This window comes from Heteronotia binoei, chromosome 5 (assembly GCF_032191835.1).
Source record: "Heteronotia binoei isolate CCM8104 ecotype False Entrance Well chromosome 5, APGP_CSIRO_Hbin_v1, whole genome shotgun sequence".
NCBI classification, from domain to species: domain Eukaryota; kingdom Metazoa; phylum Chordata; class Lepidosauria; order Squamata; family Gekkonidae; genus Heteronotia; species Heteronotia binoei.
The window spans coordinates 13,231,412-13,246,087 of NC_083227.1; positions in this window are offsets into that span (position 1 = coordinate 13,231,412).

The window sequence follows — 14,676 nt, forward strand, 5'->3', positions numbered from 1 at the left end:
TCATGGAGGTCTCCTTTTGAGGAAACCTCCGTGCAATTTCCACTCAAGCATGGAGGGCTCCTTTTGAGGAAACCTCCATGCAAACTCCACTCAAGGATGGAGGGCTCCTTTTGAGGAAACCTTCTTGCAAACTCCACTCCCTCATGGAGTTCTCCTTTTGAGGAAACCTCCGTGCAATCTCCACTCCCTCATGGAGGTCTTCTTTTGAGGAAACCTCCGTGCAATCTCCACTCAAGCTTGGAGGGCTCCTTTTGAGGAAACCTCCGTGCAAACTCCACTCACGCATGGAGGGCTTCTCTTGAGGAAACCTCCATGCAAAGCCACCTCCGCTGAGCAGGAGCAGCTCTGGTGGCCCTCCAATGGCTGGGCCCTACAGAGGGAAGGGGGGGTTTGATAGATTGGCCGTACCCTCCCCCAGGGCCCCCCCCCCCCGTAGCTACAGGCCTGGATGCCCTGGCTGGCTTCTCTCACCAGAGTGGTGTCCCTTCTTCACCACATGAGGAAGCCCCGCTCGGACAAGGCCCCTGGTCTTGAAGGACCTCGCTCGGGTACTCTGATATTTGAAGCAAGAGTAGGCCTGGCATGTGGGGTTCTGCTGCGCGAGGCAGAATCCCAATGTGCACCCCCCCCCCAGAAGAAAAGATTTTGTGTGCACCCGTCGTGACGCTGTCACTCAGAGGTGACGTCATTGCGCTGGCACTTGGAGCTTCGCTTCCCCAGCGTCCTCAGAGGATGCTGGGGAAGGGAAGCTCCGCTGTTTCTGGGCTCTGAGGGATTGGGGGAGTTCCTGTGAGCCCTCAGAGCCAAGAAAAAATTAACCTGAGGGACAATGCGAGTGGAGAGGGGGCGTTCGAAGCGAGAGCAATCAGGCAGGGCGTTGGGAGGAGGCTTCTCTGATGCAGGCTTCCCACACAAGGAAAAGAAGCCACCCCGTTCGAGTGCTCTCACCTTCACGGCAAGGGCAGCCGAGCAGGGCCTCAGCACTGCTCAGGGAGAACGCCTCTACACTGCATTGGTGCCGCTCGGCCAGAGCCTGCTCAGCACTCTCTTCCGTCTGCTGCGCGGTTCCTCCTTTCAGCGGTGATGGGGCTGGCAGGACAGGGAATGTGTGGCATGCTGTTGCCAGCGTGGGGCGCCGAGGCCCCAGTGCTGGGTTTTCTCCCAACCTTCCACCGCTTGTACCCCCTTCTTTCTTCCTACCCTCCCTCCTCAGCTCTAACCTTGTTCCATCTGCCCAAGCTTACCCCTCCTGCCTTATTCGCCACCCTCCCTTCCAATCTCCCTCCGTCCTGCCTCCATCTTCCCCTCCCTGCGGTAGGAAATGAATCGGGGGTGGGAACTACCCACCCAATCTCACCTCAATTGCTCACCTCCCTCCCAGTCTCCATCCCCTGCTTCCTCCATTTCCCCCCCGCCCCTGCCCCTCCCCCCCCCTCGCTCACGGAATTTTTAACAACAATGCAACACAACAACTTTGCGCCCAGCTAGCCCCAAAATTATGCGGGGACCAGGCTGACTTTATCAACAGCTGGTGGAAATAAGACACTTCGGAGTGGAGGGCGGGATATAAATCCAATATCATCTTCTTCTTCTTCAAATACATTGCAAACTTCTGGCAACAGATAAAGCTCCAGATCAAAAAAATTACATCGTAGAGTTACCGGTAGAACCAGACGTCCGCCTCTGTAGCCGCTGCTCCTTCTGAGTTCTCGGCCTCACCATGTTGTCGTCGTTCCCTGAGCTCTATTTCAACGTCGACAGTGGCTACCTGGAGGGCCTGGTGCGGGGTTTCAAGGCAGGGGTGCTGAGCCAGTCCGGTTACGTCAACCTGGTGCAGTGCGAGAGCCTGGAAGATTTGAAGCTCCATCTCCAGAGCACAGACTATGGGAACTTCCTGGCAAACGAAGCCTCCCCTCTCACCGTTTCCGTCGTTGATGACAAGCTGAACGAGAAGATGGTAGAGTTCCGCCATATGAGAAATCATCCTATGAACCCCTGGCCAGCTTTTTGGACTTCATCACGTACAGCTACATGATTGATAACGTGATCCTGCTCATCACCAGGACTCTGCACCAGCGCTCCATTGCCCAGTTGGTGCCCAAGTGCCACCCAAGACGCTAAGGCTCCCGCCGTTACTAATATCTATCTAACAGCAACAATATTAACAGCAACAACAGCTATACTACAGCGACTGCACTGATACAACTAAGCGAAATTGCAGCAACGAATAAACAACAACTAAGATTAAACAGCCGAATGGACGCCAAACCCTACCTGTGAACAACGGAGGCGGAGGCTGGGCCTGGTGCTGTGGCGGAGGAGAGACGTGACCACGAGCTGCCGTACGGGGAGACCCGGTGAGACTGCGGGAAGTGTGGAGCCGCAGAGGCGCAGAGGCATGAGCCGGACGACCCGACCCGACAAAACGCTGCGGCCGAGTGGTGGGCGTCGGCCGGGGGGCTGGCCTTCTCGCCTCCCTCCTCCTTGCTCCCTCCATTTTCACTCCCACCCCAACCCCTTCCATCTACAGACACCACCCAGTGCGGCAGACCCAACGGCCTGGATACTCCCCGACAGAGAAGCCCTGTACGGGGCTCAGGGGAGCCCAGGAGTAGGGCGAGCTGCAAGGGATTGGAGACGACGCCAACAGGGGTTGCGCTCCTTGGTTGGAGCTGAGGGGGTGACTGAACAGCTGGGAGGACGCAGGGGAGAGTCTGCCCTCTCTGGGTTGCAGCCTGCGGATATCGTCGAGCCGCTGAGTCATCGAACTGTGGCCCGCCTGTCTAATCATCAACTGCATTGGCAGCTGCACTTTATCAGCACTCAGGACCAGCTTATAAGTATGATTTTAAGATCTGTAACCTACAGACAATATCTACCGCCACCCCCTCTACGGAATATTTGGACTTACAACCTATTGATTAATTGACTGCAGACCACTAATGGAACGTTAAAATTGTTATTAATTAATTTATTTGATTTTTAACCAATTAATTAGTGATTGATTGATTCATAATATATTTATATATATCAGACTATATATATCTATATTTATAACTTTTTAGCATATTAATTAGGAAGGGGTGGGAGGGATTATTTATTAATAGTGCTGGAACTGATTAAATTTATAATATTTTTACTAATTGATTGGAAGGGAGATTGGGATGGGCTATTAAATTAATTAAGTTGAGATATAAGTAGTGTGTTTAGCAGTCAAGAGTAGGAGGGGTTGGTGGGGGGGGATAAACTGAACGGCAGGCGGAGATAAATTGGGAGGGGGTCACACTGTGAGCTCATTCCAAGCAGGTACAGATGCTTGCCCAGGGGATTCCAGTGCTCCTGGGCAGGGGAAGATACGACGGTGGGAATAGACAGACACGTAAGGGAAGGAGACAGAGACAAAATGGAGCTCGGCCACCTTCTAGTCTACTTCCCATCCCAACGGTGGTAGGTAGTGTGGCCAAGAGGAAATGCTCGTCTCCGTCACTGGTGTTATGCAACGCCAGGTCCATTAACAATAAGACCTCGTCCCTTAGGGAGTTTCTACTCCAACAGGATGTGGACCTGGCTTGCGTGACCGAGACCTGGGTGCGAGATGGAGAGACAGTAGCTCTCTCCCAGATGACCCCCCCAGGTTACTCGGTCTTTCACCAGACACGGAATAACGGGTGGGGGGGAGGGGTGGCGTTGTTCATACGGGAGGGTTACTCCTTTCGGGCTCTCCCGGCCCCAAAGATCGACGGCATCGAATGTGCCGGTCTGACGTGGGATATTGGAGAGGGGTTGGCGATCTGGCTGGTGTACCGTCCGCCTAACGCACCAGCTAGCGCCTTACCATGACTATTGGAGGCAGTGGCGGGCTGGGCGTTGGATACCCGGGGCTTATGGTCCTGGGCGACTTCAATGTCCATGCCGATGACACGGCCTCCACTCAGGCGATGGACCTGGTGTCTCTCCCAGCCTTCAGCGGCGCAACAGGTAAAGAGCTTGGGTGTTTTACTAGAGCCTTCACTATCAACGGAGGCCCAGATAACAGCCACTGCCAAGTCAGCATTTTTTCATCTGAGGCGGGCGAGGCAGTTGGCCCCTTTCCTAGAGCGCCGGGACCTAGCAACAGTGATGCATGCGATGGTCACCTCAAGATTGGACTACTGAGACGCCCTCTACATGGGGCTGCCTCTGTGCCAGACCCGGAGATTGCAGCTAGTGCAGAATGCGGCTGCCAGGCTGTTGTTAGGTCTCCCAAGGTGGGAGCATATGTGGGGTGCTGCAGGGAGCTATTCTCTCGGTTACATTATTTAACATTATATGTGCCCCCTTGCCCAGATTGTCCGAGGTTTTGAACTGGTTGTCACCAGTATGCTGATGACACCCAGCTCTATCTGCTAATGGACGGCCGGCCCTCCTCCGTCCCAGGGAATCTGGACCGGGCTTTACAGGCTGTTGCTACGTGGGTTAAGCTGAGTGGGCTGAAGTTGAACCCGGCGAAGACAGAGGTTCTCTGTGTGGGTCGTGGCGCTCTGGGGAAGGAAATATCTCTCCCAGCCTTTGATGGTGCGCCGCTGAAGGCGGCGCAACAGGTAAAGAGCTTGGGTGTTTTACTGGAGCCTTCACTATCAATGGAGGCCCAGATAACAGCCATTGCCAAGTCAGCATTTTTTCATCTGAGGCGGGCGAGGCAGTTGGCCCCTTTCCTAGAGCGCCGGGACCTAGCAACAGTGATGCATGCGATGGTCACCTCAAGATTGGACTACTGTAACGCCCTCTACGTGGGGCTGCCTCTGTGCCGGACCCGGAGATTGCAGCTAGTGCAGAATGCGGCTGCCAGGCTGTTGTTAGGTCTCCCAAGGTGGGAGCATATGTGGGGTGCTGCAGGGAGCTATTCTCTCGGTTACATTATTTAACATTATATGTGCCCCCTTGCCCAGATTGTCCGAGGTTTTGAACTGGTTGTCACCAGTATGCTGATGACACCCAGCTCTATCTGTTGATGGACGGCAGACTGTCTTCCCCCCTGAACAGCTGTCGGAGGCGTTAGACGCTGTGGCTGGGTGGCTACAGCAGAGTCAACTGAAGTTAAATCCAACTAAGATGAAGGTCCTGTACCTGAATCGAGGGGGGGGGGGGGCGGGTTCGTGCATCCAACTCTCAGCACTGGGCGATGCTGCTTTGGTACCAGCCCAGCAGATGAAGAGTCTGGGAGTGGTTCCGGATGCCTCCCTCTCCAACAGCTTTAAATTATATCATTCAGTTGCATTGCATAAAAGAGACAAGAGAAATACTGCATAAAATACCATAAACAAAAGAAGTTATATCTAAATACGAGTCATCAATATATTTCACTCAGAGATGAGCCCTTCAGGCCACAGATAATTAAAAATGAAGCCAAGCGTGATAAGCGCAATTCGAAAGAAGAAAGCAACGTTCTGACATAAAATTTAATGCCGTCGCCCAGATGGATCTAAATTTGTTCCAAACTCTTTGAGTCTGTAAAGTTGTGATGCACAAAGTTGAGATTTTATGGATAATCAATTGATCCCATACTTTATCGTGCCAGACTCTTAAGGAGGGAGGCGAGGGAGATTTCCATACTGAAGCAATGGTGATTCTTGCGGCTGCTATAAGTTTGGTGGTCAACTTTGTGCAAAACTGTTTGAGGAGCGTCATGCCACAGATACACAAAGCTTTGAACAGACCTGGACAGAGAAGATCAGGAAAGGGGCAGGACTGCTGTGGCTAGGGGCTTGAGTGAGACATCCTGGGGCTGAAGTGGACTAAAGGGGAGACCATTTCTGAGCAGGAAACAGTATGGAGGGTAAAACCACTTATTCCTCAGAGTCAGGGCCCCAATCATTACCCCCGGGAGCTAATTTAATTTTTTTCTCTAGGTGCAATGAAAGCTTTTTTGGGGCAGGCTTCGTGGCTGCCTCCATCAAGGAATTTGGTACCACAGCTTAAGAACATAAGAGAAGCCATGTTCGATTGGACCAGTGGCCCATCCAGTCCAGCACTCTATCACACAGTGGGCAAAACCCAGGGGCCATCAGGAGGTCCACCAGTGGGGCCAGAACTCCAGGAGTTCTCCCACTATTGCCCTCCCCAGCACCAAGAATACAGAGCACCACTGTCCCAGACATAAGAGAAGCCACGTTGGATCAGGCCAATGGCCCATCCAGTCTAACACTACGTTATACAGTAGCCACAATGCAGGTGCCACCAGGAGGTCCACCAGCAGGGCCAGAACTCCAGGAGTCCTCCCACTGTTGCCCCCCAAACACCAAGAAAACAGAGCATAAGAACAAAGTAGGAGTCGAGTAGCACCTTTAAGAGCAACAAAGTTTTATGAAGAATGTCAGCTTTCGTATGCATGCAGACTTTATCAGACGATGGAATGGGGTACAGTGAGAAGAAGACTGCAGATAGATACCCCGCCCTTCTCTCTGAATTAGAGACTCCCAGTGGCTTACAATCTCCTATCTCTTCCTCCCCCACAACAGACGCCCTGTGAGGTGGGTGGGGCTGCGAGAGCTCTCACAGAAGCTGCCCTTTCAAGGACAACTCTTGCGAAAGCCGTGGCTAACCCAAGGCTAGGGCCGGCCCTTTAACTAGGCCGGTGCAGGCCCCAGGAGGGCGCTGGAATGACCCTCCCACTCTTGCCTCCATGGCGAGGGAAATACCGGAAAAAGCGGCTCAAGGGAGCTGCGCTCCTGCACTGCAGAGCGCACACAAGGCTGCCTGTCACTCTGCTGGCTGCGTCAGATGCAGGGGCGGAGCTGGGGCAACACCACAGAGCGCCCTGCGGTGAAAGCGCGCAGCTGCTCCCCGCTGTTTTCGGAGGGGGCGAAGCACCCTGCCTAAAGCGCTGTTCTGCCTCAAGCCATGGCTGCCATAGGCCATTCCAGCAGCTGCATGTGGAGGAGTGGGGAATCAAACCTGGTTCTCCCAGATAAGAGTCCGCACGCTTCACCACTACACCAGACTGGCTCTCTGAGCAGAGCTACTTATAGCTGGTAGGCAGTGGTTTAGAATGCAAAGTGGTACAAAGTTAATATCCAAATGGCAAAATAGTGAAACAAATTGAAAGAACATTTGGTCTGGATAGCATTTGCATGGGAAACCAATACGAACATAGGAACATAAGAGAAGCCATGTTAGATCAGGCCAATGGCCCATCCAGTCCAGCACTCTGTGTCACAGAAGAACATAAGAGAAGCCATGTTGGATCAGGCCAATGGCCCATCCAGTCCAACACTCTGTGTCACAGAAGAACATAAGAGAAGCCCTGTTGGATCAGGCCAATGGCCCATCCAGTCCAACACTCTGTGTCACAGAAGAACATAAGAGAAGCCCTGTTGGATCAGGCCAATGGCCCATCCAGTCCAACACTCTGTGTCACAGAAGAACATAAGAGAAGCCCTGTTGGATCAGGCCAATGGCCCATCCAGTCCAACACTCTGTGTCACATAAGAACATAAGAGAAGCCATGTTGGATCAGACCAGTGGCCCATCCAGTCCAACACTCTGTTTCACATATGAAAATAAGAGAAGCCATGTTAGATCAGGCCAGTGGCCCATACAGTCCAACACTCTGTGTCACACAGGGGCAAAAAAATTATATATATATATATATACACACATACACACACGCACACTGTGGCTAATAGCCACTGATGGACCTCTGCTCCATATTTTTATATAAACCCCTCTTGAAGGTGGCCATGCTTGTGGCCGCCACCACCTCCTGTGGCAGTGAATTCCACATGTTAATCACCCTTTGGGTGAAGAAGTACTTCCTTTTATCCGTTTTAACCTGTCTGCTCAGCAATTTCATCGAATGCCCACGAGTTCTTGTATTGTGAGAAAGGGAGAAAAGTAACATGTAATAAATAATAATAAAACAATAATAAAATAATAAAACAGTAACATGTCAGAATGGGAGAATGAGGTAATAAATGTCTCTTAATTACGGTATTGCTAGCAAGTCTGGGTTAAAATGGACGGAAGCCGTGTTGAATCAGGCCAATGGCCCATCCAATCCGACACTCTGTGTCACAGTGGCCAAAAGCCAGGGGCCATCAGGAGGTCCACCAGTGAGAAACCCTCCCTATGCTGCCCCCCAAGCACCAAGAATACAGAGCATCACTTGTCCCAGACAGGGAGTTCCATCTATCCCTTGTGGCTAATAACCACTGATGAACTTCTGCTCCAGATGTTGCTCCGAAGCCCAAGACTTCTTGTCTTGCGAGAAAAATACCTTCTGAAAGGCATTCCATTTTCCCTGGATCCAGCCACTTTCCTGGCTTATTGTAATCATCTAGGAAGGGTTCGGATCAGCACTGAGAGAAGTGGTTCATTCATCCCGAAGCCCTTCTCCTCATCCTTTGCAAAATCCACAAAACTGCAAGGAGACTATCTTACACTGAAGACCTTTGAAGACCAAACTACTGGACTGGTAGAATGCCAGTTGGTGCCTGCCAGATGTGATTTCGTCTACCAAAAATGCTCACTATCTCATAGCACACTTGAGGATGTGCTGATTCTGCTTCATTAGGAACAAGGCATAGGAGTCCTCTCAGCACAGCACATGGAAGTTTTTGTGCAAGTCCAAAGGTGCGTGAGAGAAGAACCCCTTTTGCCACCATCACCTCCACTGAGTAGGCCAAAGGTTGTGCTCTGGCCAGTGTAGCGTGATGTTCAAATCAAGTTCAAATGCACTGTCACAAAACTGCAAAAGCATAAGAAGAGCCCTGCTGGACCAGACCAGTGGTCCATTGAGTCCAGCGTCTTGTCTCACACAGTGGCTAACCAGTCCCTCTGGAGGTCCAACGACAGGGCATGGAGGCTCAGGCCTTCCCCTGATGTTGTCTGCTGGCTCTGGGATTCAGAGGCTCGCTGCCTCAGTTTGAAGGTTCTCCTCAGTCACCATGGCTAGTCATTGATAGATTTTAATCCCTCTTATGACTCTAACTGCCCATCAGCTTTGTTGGATGCCCTCAAATTCTAGTATTTTGGGAGAGGGAGAAGACATTCTCTTTGTCACCTCTCTCAACCCCATCCACAATGTTATAAACCTCTATCACAGGGGTGTCAAACATGTGGCTCGGGGGCCGAATCAGGCCCCCAGAGGGCTCCAATCAGGCCCCTGAGCAACTGGCTGTTGTCTGCTTCCTTCTCCCTCTCTCTTGCTTCCTTCTGCAAAGCAGCTTGCTTTGCCAAGCTTACGAATTGCACAGGAGCTACAGAGCAAAGCCTCTCTTTTTTTTCCATTGGCTGAGGTGCCTCCCTTGGGGAGGAAGGGGGGGGAGGCAGAGCTTGCTTTGCCGGGGTCTCTCAGTTGCACAGCAGAGCTACTGAGCCAAGTCTCTCTTTCTTATATTGGCTGAGGCTCCTCCTCTTCCTGATCCCCTAGGGAAGGAAGGAAAGAGCCAGAGCTTCCTTTGCCCATTTCCCTGGATCCCATGGCAGAAATACAAAGAAAGCACCTTTAAGACCAACAAGTGCTAGTGTTTTGTTTTACTCAAATTTTATTATAGACTCATTACCATTACTACCTGCTCCAACAGGTAGGTGTACCATAATAACAAATCAAAAACAACAGAATTTAAAGATATTGGTCTCATTTACGTTCGATCCGGCCCTCACAAGAAATGGGTTTGACACCCCTGCTCTAACCATTCAGAAGCCCCACAACACATTTGCTGACTGGGAAATATGTTCTCCTTGAGAGCAATCTTGGTGAGGGTTAGTCTGGCTCTGTAGTGAGAACGCTTGGAGGTCTCAAGTGGGAGAGGTATGATTAGGGGCTTGGAGCAGCTCTCCCATGAAGAAAGGCTGAAGAGTCTGGGACTTTTCAGTTTTGAAAAGAGACAATTTGTAAGGAAAGCCCCCTGCTTTTCATACATATGGACATCGTGATCACCAGTATGGTTGCCAGGGTGCCTGGAGTTTGACTCTCACACATCTGCTCTAAGAAGTGGACTTTGTCCACGGTTTCTAAGGCTTATGTGGATACTATAAGCCTCAGCTTTGCAGCAGCATTCTACATCTCTGCATGGGTGTTAGCCAGAACTACAGACGAGCTTCCAGCTACTCCTTGTGTGCCCAGTCTTGGCCGCTGCAGTGGAAGAAGCCATGCCACCCTGTGTCCAGCCTGTTTCCATGAACCAAAGGCTAACACCAGCAGAATCCATCTTGTTTTCCTGCAAGCTTATCCAGGCATGGATCCTGCCAGACCACTCAAGCCTTTGTCCAACGAAACCCAGGACAAAGACTGGTGCCAAGAAGACTAAGGAAGAGGAAGACCATCTTCAGCCAAAAGCCAAGTTCCATTGTAAACATTTGATTCTCTATTGTCACCCTTTTAGATAAGTCCATTTAATCTTAAGTGTTCCCCACCCAGTAATCACTTCTATTCTTCTTCCCAACTGTCACTTTGGAGCCGACCCAGGGCCTGTTTCAATCTGAAAGTTCTTTCAGGTACACAGGACCCAGGCAAGTTCATTGGTCAAGAGCAGGTACCCAATTAGGTGTCACCAAGGAACTTTCCATTGGCTACTACAGTGGTCCAGCCTTCTTGGTCTCTGCAGAGCCTCCCCCTTCTCCTCCCTCATACCTCCCATACCCTGAGGGTCTAAGGTAGTCTATTTAACCTCTGACCCAACTCCACTCGTGTGCATCTAACAGTACCCCAGTTCCGCTGTTTAGATCCATCCCCAATTCTGGCCACAGTTTTGGGTCCATTTCCCCCGTCCTCTTTTGTCGCCATTGGAGCCTTCTTGAAGACTACGATAGGTAAATATCACCCTGTTTGTCTACCCATGTGTTCCTCTATCTCTCTCTCTCTATTTCCTAGGATTGTATGTATGATTGTATGAGTACTCTATCTTGTATGTATGCCTATATTTTCTAGAATAAATTGTAATTGTTTTACTAAATTAGAGTCCCCATTATTTAAGCATTACTCTCTGGTTGGTTAGTCTTGCATACATTGGGAAAAGATCCCGAGTGAGCCAGCTGCCCACCTGACTAATTCCCCAACCTCGTTTTGAGGGCATTTTAACTAACAAACTAAGGGAGGGAGGGACATAAAAATTTCTGGAATTGATCTGTTTCTAAAATAGAAATGCATAGCTGTGAGAGCTGGACCATAAGGAAGGCCGAGCGCAGAAGAATAGATGGTTTTGAGCTGTAATAAGATCAAATCAGTCAGTCCTAAGGGAAATCCCTGGAAGGACAGATGCTGATGCTGAAGCTCAAACACTTTGTCCACCAAATGAGAAGGGGGCACTCGCTGGAGAAGACCCTGATGCTGGGAAAGACAGAAGGCAAAAGAAGAAGGGGACGGCAAAAGATGAGACGGCTGGACAGCATTACTGATGTAACTGACACAAATTTGAGCAGACTTCGGAGGATGTGGAAGACAGGAGGGCCTGGTGTGACTTTGTCCATGGGGTCGCAAAGCGTCGGACTCGACTGTGCGACTGAACAACAACAAAAAAATTGTGAGTTTCCTGCATTGTGCAAGGGGTTGGACTAGATGACCCTGGAGGTCACTTCCAATGCTATGATTCTATGGTGAATTTATTTTGATTAATTGATTGTAGACATTTTGGCGGTATTCAGTATTTGGACTAGATGACCCTGGGGGTCCCTTCCTACTCTATGATTCTGTGACTTCAGCGTGGAAGAATTTCTGAAGAAGAATAGGATCTTCATAATGTGGAGGGTATCTGGAACACATGTAAAGACACCAGATCTTTTAGCTGGTCCATCAGGGCGAAAAGGATAGAACAACTTAAGCATTTTAAATATTTAGGCATTAATTTCCAGAATAATGCGTCTCGGTCTGCACATCGCAACTGTGCTATGAAAACCGCCAATGTCAGCGTGTCAGCCATAGTACGGTTTTTATATGGCAGAGGAAATCCATCTGTCCCAGCTGTTAAGCCAAATGCTCTCAAAATGAGATTAGGGTAAAAATACAAAACAATCACACATTCACACAGGTCTAAGAAAATACAGATAGATTGATAGGGGAACATATATGGATAAACAGACAGGGCAATATTTACCATCGTAGTCTTGAGGAAGGTTCCAATGGCGATATAAGAGGACAGGGGAAATGGACCCAAAACTGTGGCCAGAATTGGGGATGGATCTAGACAGCGGAACTGGGATACTGTTAGATGCACACATGAGTGGAGTTGGGTCAGAGGTTAAATAGACTCTCCTGGACCCTGAGGGGCTGGGAGGTCTTGGGGAGGAGCAGGGGGAGGCTCTGCGATGACCAAGAAGGCGGACATGAGCAGAGCCAATGGTGAGTCCTTTGCTGATATCCAATTGGGTGTCAGCTTTAACCAATGAACTTCACCTTAGTCCGGTGAACCTGGAAATTTCCAAGCTGCAATATTGCCTGAGGCGGCTCCAAGGTATTAGACTGGGGTGAGAATGGGAATGGCTGGATACTTAAGGTTAAATGGGATTATCTGGGAAGGTGACAATAGGGAATCAAATACTGGCCTAGGTATCACCCGGGTAAGACAAAAGACTTGATGAAGACATGAGATGTTCTTCCTCTTATCCCATCATCTGCTGGGCAGGATCCATTGTCTAGGGTATGGCCAGACAATCAGGAACAACAGTGGAGCTGTTAATCCATTCATGAGGCAGATGGGTTGCTTGCAGGAAAAGGGTGACACAGGGTGTGTGTGCGTGATCTTCCCACTAAGAAGGAATGGAGTCCAGTCTGGCAGGGTATGCTTGGATCAGGAAAGCAAGATGGATTCTGGTGGTGTTAAGCCTTTGGTTCATGGAGACAGGCTGGAAACATGGTGGCCTGGCTTCTTCCACTGCAGCGGCCAAGACTGGGCACACAAGGAGCAGAGTTCTGGCTAACATGCATCCAGAGGTGTAGAATGCAAAGCTGCCACATAAGCCTTAGAAGCTGTGGGCAAAGTCCACTTCTTAGAGCAGATGTGTGAGAGTCAAATCTCCAGGCACCCTGGCAACCATACTGGTGATCACGATGTCCATATGTATGAAAAGTAGGGGGCTTTTCCTCACACAGCGGCCATAAAGATCTTTAAGACCAAAGTGATTCCACAACCACTTTATGGTATCCCAATCTGGATCCATGCTTTTGACCAATCCATCGAACAGATCCAATTGAAATTCCTGCGGAAAGACTTAGGCTGGCCGAACTGCGTTCCATACACAGTAATAAACTTGGAAACCGGCAACATTATTATGTTGTAAGCTGCCCTGAGACACTTCGGTGAGAAGGGCGGGGTATAAATTCCAATATAAATAAATAAATAAATAAATATCTCTATTGGTGACCAGAGCTTGACTTGCTACTGTCAGCTTTGGGCTCTGTCTACACTATATCTCTGAACCGGAGAGCTTTTCCTACCATATGCTCTCTGAATATAAATTTTCCACCAGGTCAGAGTATATTGCAAGGGAAATCAAGTCTTTAGGCCTATCCCTGGAATCATTGTCCATGCTGTAGTTTTCGGCAGCATTTTACCAAATTAAAAATAGACTTTTGGACATTGAATGCCAGGAATTGGATAGTCTGGCCAATAAAACCTGTTTTCCTCTGTGTTTTGAGATTCCTCTCACCATGGGGAAAATGGCTTCATTCGTTGTAGTTCAGTCACACAGTCGAGTCCGACTCTTTGCGACCCCATAGACAAAGTCACGCCAGGCCCTCTTGTCTTCCACCATCCTCCGAAGTCTGCTCAAATTCGTGTTTGTTACATCAGTAACGCTGTCCAGCCATCTCATCTTTTGCCGTCCCCTTCTTCTTTTGCCTTCTGTCTTTCCCAGCATCAGGGTCTTCTCCAGCGAATGTTGTTGTAAGCCACCCTGAGCCTGCCTCGGTGGGGAGGGCAGGGTATAAATTTCATAAAACCTAAACCATCGTCATGGAGATGAGATTAGGTCTGAGCAGACTTCCCACCTGAGCTGACTCTCCCATAGCGGCTTTCTGTACACTACATTACTCTACCAGTTAACAGAGTCTATACATTTACTAAGTGACGTTAATAAAATGGCTAAACAATATACAACAACAATCACAAGAACAATAAAAGACTAACGCATTAGTACATCATCATAATAAAATCAATTAAATTTAAAACAATTGGTTGGAGGAACTCTTTGGATTTGTTTTCAACCCATTGGTTCTGGTCCTACCTTCTGGGGCCACAGAAAACAATTCCACACCATCCTTTATATGACAGCCCTTCAAGTCCTTGAAGATGGTGATCATATCACCTCTCAGCCACCTCCTCTCCAGGCTAAACATGTCCAGCTCCTCCAACCTTTCCTCATAGGACTTGGTCTCCACACCCCTCACCATCTTTGTCGCCCTCCTCTGGACCCATTCCAGCTTGTCTATATCCTTTTTAAAACGTGGTGCCCAAACTACTGGAACTACTGGAAATCCTGGGATGAACTGCAAGCCTGGCCTGGCCTGGAACTGGGAGACTTTAGACCAGGGTTTCCCAAACTTCTTTCCTCTGTGGCCTAGTTATTTTTACACTTCTCCTTCGTGGCCCACTAAAATTCGGGGGTGGAGCCAGGAGACTTTGGGGGTGGAGCTGGGAAAAAGGAATTATGTCATTTTCCTATGGTGTCACTTCCATGTCAAGGCCCAAATGATGTCACTTC